We start from the raw sequence: 7,042 nt of genomic DNA, 5'->3' as shown, positions 1-7,042 counted from the left end.
CTCTCCTGAGGAAAATCTTCTTTTTCCTTTTGGTAGTTTTCTGATTGGACTATTCTGCTGTTCCCAAAGACAGAAAGTTCCTACAGCTTTTCTGGAATGTTCTGTTGCACGTTGCAGTTTGGGTACAGAAGAAGATTGATTGTTTCCATCTATTTCATTCGTGTCTGCTCATCCTGTCTCTGTCTCTTTCCCTCGCCCCTCACTTTTCTCCAGCCTCATTCAGTCGCTTCCTTTCAGGTGAAACACTAGATTTCACAGAGCTGGCGGACTGGATACAGCCTTGTAGGAGCACCTCCTAATGAAAGAGACACACTCTGGCGAGCCTTCCATTCTAACAGCTGGCAGGTACTTCCCCCTGACACAGACACAGCTTAGAGAACCGCGGGTCATGTTACACGGTGACGTCCACGGTGTACACTTCCCTGCAGCCTGTTCTCTGAGGGACCACTCTGAAGTAAAGATTGACACTCCACGTTAGAAAGGGGAAAAGCATATTCTTTTTGTTCACTTGCTTGTTTTGTTTTGTTTTTGTTTATTCACAGAAGTTGTAGGGACTGTATGTATAGGCCTAGCTCCTGCAGCACGTATTCATTCATGTGAATGAAAAATAAAGTGATAAGTATGGGAACATGATTAGTTTTACACCTATTGTGCTTGGTTTTAACATGATCACAGCCAGGCACTGGCACCACGCAGGGAACAGGAAACACTGGGTGTGGGTCCCAGGCACACTTGGTTTAGGGGCCCACTGTCCAGGCACCATCGCGCTCCTCTACTTACTATTGGTGGCCAGGAGCTGTGCTATGATTCATTTTCCTGATTTATAAATCAGAAAACATGAATTTTTATTTTCCACTTTATATTTAGGGTTGCTTTTATCAGTTTTGATGAGCAGTTTATAGTCTTAAGTTTTCAATAACAAAATATATCCATAAAACATCTTTATTATTAAAAATCCTGCAAGAAAAATAATTTAATTAGGTGAGTGTGAAAGTGTCATCAAAGCAATTCTTTTTTAATTTAGGTTCTGACAACCTGAGGTATCATAGGAATGCAATGATGGCCCTATTACATAATAGTGTGCCATGAATCTCTGTTAACCAGAATGCTGTGTTCTGGGTAAGCAAGCATTAGGTGGACTGTATGCACAGAGAACTGGGCCAGGGGTCAGGATACCTGAAAACCTACCAGGACACCACTGCCTGGCGAAAAGATTCCCTGCAGAGACTCTGTGCCTTTTGTTCTAACTCTCTGCACATCAAGTCACCACTTGCCCCTTTCTTTGGTGTCGCCCACGGGGATCAGCCCATGAGGAGGAAGGGCCTTGGGCAAATGACTGGCCCTGATTTTCAAGCCAGGCTCTTTCAATGAGAAAAATCAATTTCATTGACATAGAAAGATCCTCCAAATATACTGATAACTAAAATATCAGTTTGGAAAATGGTAAAAACACAGTTTTGTGAAGGGTATACTCCAGGATTGAATTAAGGAAGGAGGTTGGGTGACAAAGGTAGACACAGGGGAAAAGCACAAGGAGAATGTTGCAATAGTCCAGAGATGAGGTGGCTTGGACCAGCACACTGAAGAGAGTGGCAAGTGTACAGATTAATGGAACTTTGATTAGCTGGCTTATAGGTCACTGAGATTTTAATGTAGGTTGCATTCAAAACCTTATTTGGCCTGGGGTGGAGTGAGGGTTGGGTGGAAAGGGGAAAAAGGGGAGGAAATGGGAGACATCTGTAATATTGTCAACAATAAAAAATAAATTTATTTGGGTTCAAGTGCACCTCTCATTCACATGCTTGGAACTAGTTATTAACCATTGCTACATAAGAGGGAGCAGCCAATTTATTGTATCAGTCAGGATAGGCAAGGTTTTATACATAACAAACAACCCATCACCTCTGTGGATTAAATAGCAAGTGTATTTCCCTCTCCCTCTACTGCCCAATACAGGTCAACTTAGCACAAACACTCAAATTCCCTGGCTGATGGAGGCTCCATTGCAACACTTGCTTCCACAATCACCCCAATGTGGAAAAGAAATTTGGTGAATTGTACCACTTCTGTTGACATTTAATTGGCAAAGCAAGACCTATTTTATCAATCAGTTTGGTTAGCATGAGCCCCTAGATAACATGTAACTGATACAATCCATTTTCAGAACCTAAGAATTTAATGACTAACTAAGGAAGTGCCCCCAGGAAGTCTCTGCTTGCAGTGAAGAGTAGATCTGTTTCTTTACAACCCATTCCACATGTGAACATAGATCTGTGTGTGCGTGTGTGCATGTGTATGTAAACATACACATAGGTGTACCTGTAAAACCATAAGAGATTGAATTAAAATCTTCGTGGACCCTGGATGGATCCTGTAGGAGACTTTTCTGAATAAAGCCTTCACAGAAGCTGAGTTGAGGAAAAAAAAATGTGGGTTTTGAAATCAAATAGTTTTGCCTATTATTAGCCTTGTGACTCCCCAAGATAAGTTACTCAGCCTTAGCATCCTCATATGTAAAATGGATATAATATCTACCATGTGGCTTTATCTATATACTAGTATATAAAAGCCTAAGAGACTGTTCGACCTGTAGCTATGACGTGCACTGACCATCAGGGGGCAGATGCTCAATGCACAGGCATGGAAACATGGAACAGACTGATGAATCTCAGAGGGAACCGGGGAGGGAGAGGGTGGAAAGAGATTAACCAAAGATCTTATATGCATACTAGAAGCCTGGTACATAGATTTATGCACCGGTGGCATCCCTGAACCTGGCCTGTGAGGATCAGGCCAAAACTAGCAGTCTGACATCCCTTGAGGGGTCCCAGATTTTGTGATAGGGTGCAGGCCAGGCCAAGGGACCCCACTGGTGCACGAATCCATGCACTGGGCCTCTAGTTGTAAAATAAAGTCCTAGAAAGAGAAAAGTATTCAGCAAATGGTAATTGCTGTTTATTTCATTTTGTTTGCTTAGAAAAAAGGTTTATGATCACTTGCCTTGTCTTCTAATAAAATGGCACATATAAACATTCTTACTAATTGACATCTGATTAAATAGGTACTAATTAATAAACATTTTGTGTTAAATGTATGTTAGCATTCAAGACTATCTTCTCTGATTTCCTTATCCTGGGCCAGCTCTGCTACATCCTCCCAGAGTAACTGATTTTATTGAAATGTTGGAGATAGCAGAACAAACTTTGACTTCAGAAGCTTTTTAGATGCTACACTAAAACATTTCACTACTCAAAACTGAGTATTGAATCAGATCTAAGATCAGTCAGCAATGTGCCAATTTTCTACTCTAAATTATATAAGATGTTAAAAGATTTTGCCTCCCGTTGTACTAGCAATGAATATTTTTATTCAATTTCAATTAGTACTTTTTAAAGTGTCAATACCCATTTATTTATCAGGCAAGCTGACCCTTCAGTCCCTATTGCCCCCTTCCCCACAATTTGACAAGCAATTGCTTCACTTGCCCATTACAGTTTCAATCATCCACTGCCTTGTGGTAAGTACATGATAAGCCCACCATGTGTGTCTTCACAGCACATCATTATACTGCACATGTAGTAAAAGGATTCCTTGATTCTAATGAGAAAATCTAAGGAAGAGGTCCAAATCTAAATACTTTCTGCTGTAGGTCTCTTATGGTGTTAGAACTGCTGGCTTCAATTCCTGGATATGCAAATCTAAATGCAGAATGAGCAGCTATCTATCCCAGCCAGACCCATGGGATCCACCTGGAACCATGGAACACAGGCCAACTCGGTACACTGCCAGCTGTGGGCCGTCCTGGTCTTTCCCTGTAAGTGGTCCATGACTGAGTTCAGTCTCTGACGTTTTTGTTGAGAAGCAGAACAAATGCTGGTCACCTTTTTAGTTTATGAAAGAGATAGGAAACATCTCTTTTTGCCCTAAGTAATAGATTTATTTTTTAATTTAAATTCTTTATTGTTTAAAATATTACGTAAGTCTCCTTTTTCCCACATTGCCCTCTCACCAGCCACTCCCACCCCCCAGCACATGCCCTCACCCCCCTACTGTCTGTGTCCATTGGTTATGCTCATATGCATAGGTTTATGAATGTGTTTATCTTAACTTCTACCCAAAAATTCATATTACATTAAATAGAAAATGTAACATAATAATTGAAACAAATTGCTTATTTCTATGCTCATATGTTTATGAGTTCAAATTTCATGTGAGTACATGGCAATACCTAGTGAGTATACATTCAGCAACATCCAAATAATACCTAATAAAATGGCCAGAGAGAGAAAGGTAACATAAGGTAATTTATTTTCCTACTTAATTTGCTGTTTTATTTCAATCCCTAACTGTTCCCAGTTGGCCAAATCAAGCCATTCTGTTCATCCTAAAGTCTTCGTAGTGGCTGCTAGTACTGTCTGTTGGTCATTATAAAGTTTTCTTTGGCTGGTCAGAAATTTAGCAGGTGTGATACGGGGTCCTGTTCCCTTTGCATTCTTGTTGGTCCTCTGAGAGGAGCTAGGAAAGATTTCAAAGATACAAGGCAAGGCACTCACTTAGCTGAGTCATCTCTGTGTCCATAGACCAGATTAAATCAGTGGCTGGGCAGAGATTAGAGGACTCCTGGGTCAGCTGTTCTCTTAAAGAATGAGAGAAATGCCCAAAGCTGACCATGGTGGGTGATCCCCTCTAGCAAGGGTGGGGCTCATGGCTTCACCAATAAGCCCCCAGCTTCTCTGTCCCCAAGCTGTGTCCATTTAAAGCTGGGCTAGTCATTGTTCTCTTTCTGTAAAAATCGATGCTGGACTCTCTGTGGTGGTACATTCACTGAAGTATCCCACTAACTATCCTCCTACTACACAGACAGCATCATATACTGAAAAAATAAAGTGAAATAATTTTGACGTCAGTGGCACTCTGTAGGATTCCATCATGAAAATAGAGCTGAGCCTTAAATTCATCACCTTTAAACCCGAGGTGAGTAATGCCTACCCTGCCCACCACCTGCAGCTATTATAGGATCAAATCAAATGAGAAGGAGAGCAAATGTGAACAGGCTTAGGGACTGCCAAACCTAACCTGCCCAAATGTGAGCCAGGACTGCTCAGGCTGGACTCGCGCAGTAAGCTTTAGATGACTCTTTAGCCAAATTTGCTACAAACACATGGGGGAGTCATTTTTTGATGAGGCAAAGTGTCAGAAATACAGGATGGAGGCCTCGAGACTCCTTATTTTGGGATATGCCTGTCGAAGAGCCAGGAGACTCTGCTTTGGAAAGTTCCCAGCAGTAAGTGTGGCTGTGCCCAACCCCTCTCTCCCCACTTAGAGAAGCCAGCAGGACCACAGACCTTTCCCCTTCTCTGCTGTCTCCTCCTCTCTACTTTGTCTGTAACTTCTTTCTACTTCGGGACCTAAATGAAGAGCTGGGTCCCCTCATGCAGGCTTTTATATTTTTGCTTTTTTTTTTCCCAGAAGATAACACAATCAACGAAGTGCATTTATTAGGAAGATAATTCCAAGTAATCACGAGTGGTTCTCTCGCACACTTGGCGACCGCACAGGGAAAAGATGCCTGACAGAGTCCGTGGATTTTGCTTACACCACAAAAGGCGTTTTAAGGCAGTTTAATTCAACGCTGCAAAAACTACATCTGTGACAGAAACATAACATTCAAAAATAACTCGGGCCCCCAAATGTCCCTAGTGCCAACAAATCTCTGAACCAGTCAAGCCGACAGCCACTGTCAGGGGCAGATGAACAGTTCCGAAAGCAACACAATGACCCGGATCCAGAGGGGCCATGCAGAGACCCCTGAAACCTAGGTGGTTAATACAGATGGACCACGGGGCCATCTGTAGGCCTCCCCCCCACCACACACACACACACACACACACACATGGTTTTATTTCACACAAACATTTTACATTTACTTTTGTCTTAGGAAAGCAAATGCACATTAGGTGAGAGAAAAACAGGTGTCACCATCTCGAACCACAAACAGGATTACAGAAAACAGGAGGCCAGATGCGGCTGCACTGAGATACGTTGGCTTTTCTGGCAGGCCCCTCGAAGGCACTGAGAAGAAGTTAAAACTACTCGGGGTAAATTCCGTGTTTCCCTCCATCGTTACCACCTGGATTAGGCTCCCTGAGCTTGGCCGGTTTTTCTCTGTGATCCAGTCATGGGAGGCTTCCACGAGGAACTCCAAGGGCATCCAGGAGCCCAGTCGGCCTTGGGCATGGAACCGGGAGCACCGCGATGGCCCCAGCCCAGGCGCGGGCCGCTGTTCTTCCCTCGGAGGCTCTGGCAGAGCCGCTGGACCGCGCCCTTGGCCATGCTGTAGCCGATCATCCCAGGAGTCCGTCCAGGGCGGCCTTGGCACCCGCCAAGGTCAGGAGGCCTCCATCCTTGAGGTGCTTGGTGGCCAGGTGGCTGGAGATGGTGGACGCCCACATGCTCTGCTTCTACATGAGGTCCCAGTTTTTGAAGAGAGACTTGAACTTGGCATTGCCCCCAGCCCAGCCTCCAGCCACACAAAGGATTGGTCCACCTTCTCTTCACCCAGGAGCTTTCCAACCTCAGTGGTCACCTGGTCAGCTTGCTGAGTAAACGAGTCTGTCATTCTAACCACGACACTGGCGCTGGCCTCTTCCTTCTCCACCACGTCCATGCTGGCCACCCACCAGTCGCAGTCGGGAACACCCGCACACAGCGGGAGCCCAGCGCAGCCTCGCCCGCCTGCCGCCATCCTGAGCCTCCCGCTGGTCCCGCTGGTCCCCTCATGCCGGCTTTTGACAGGTGATCCACAGTTGAGGGCTCAGCCAGGAGAAGCGAAGAGCAGGATTCATCAGCTGTCCCCAAATCATCAAGGCAGAACTGGGAGAAATTTCCCTTATCCCTTTCCATCCACAGTCTCCAGATGGCTCTATTGTGATGTCCCTGCCTTAGAGGCAGTCTGGATGCTTTGTGAACCATCCCCCAGTGAGGCTCACCCATCTGATTAAGCAGGTACAGGGAACACACCGATGGACAACCTCCCCTCTCA

General features: G+C 44.6%; 1 pseudogene; it reads right to left on the bottom strand.

Annotated features, from left to right (window-relative positions):
* Positions 1-6,094: 6,094 nt before the first annotated feature.
* On the bottom strand, positions 6,095-6,780 carry LOC102261029 (annotated as a pseudogene).
* Positions 6,781-7,042: the final 262 nt, after the last annotated feature.

Source organism: Myotis brandtii, unplaced genomic scaffold (genome assembly GCF_000412655.1).
Source record: "Myotis brandtii unplaced genomic scaffold, ASM41265v1 scaffold1144, whole genome shotgun sequence".
Taxonomy (NCBI): domain Eukaryota; kingdom Metazoa; phylum Chordata; class Mammalia; order Chiroptera; family Vespertilionidae; genus Myotis; species Myotis brandtii.
The sequence above is the reverse complement of the archived record's forward strand: the minus strand, read 5'-3'. Positions and strand labels throughout refer to the sequence as shown.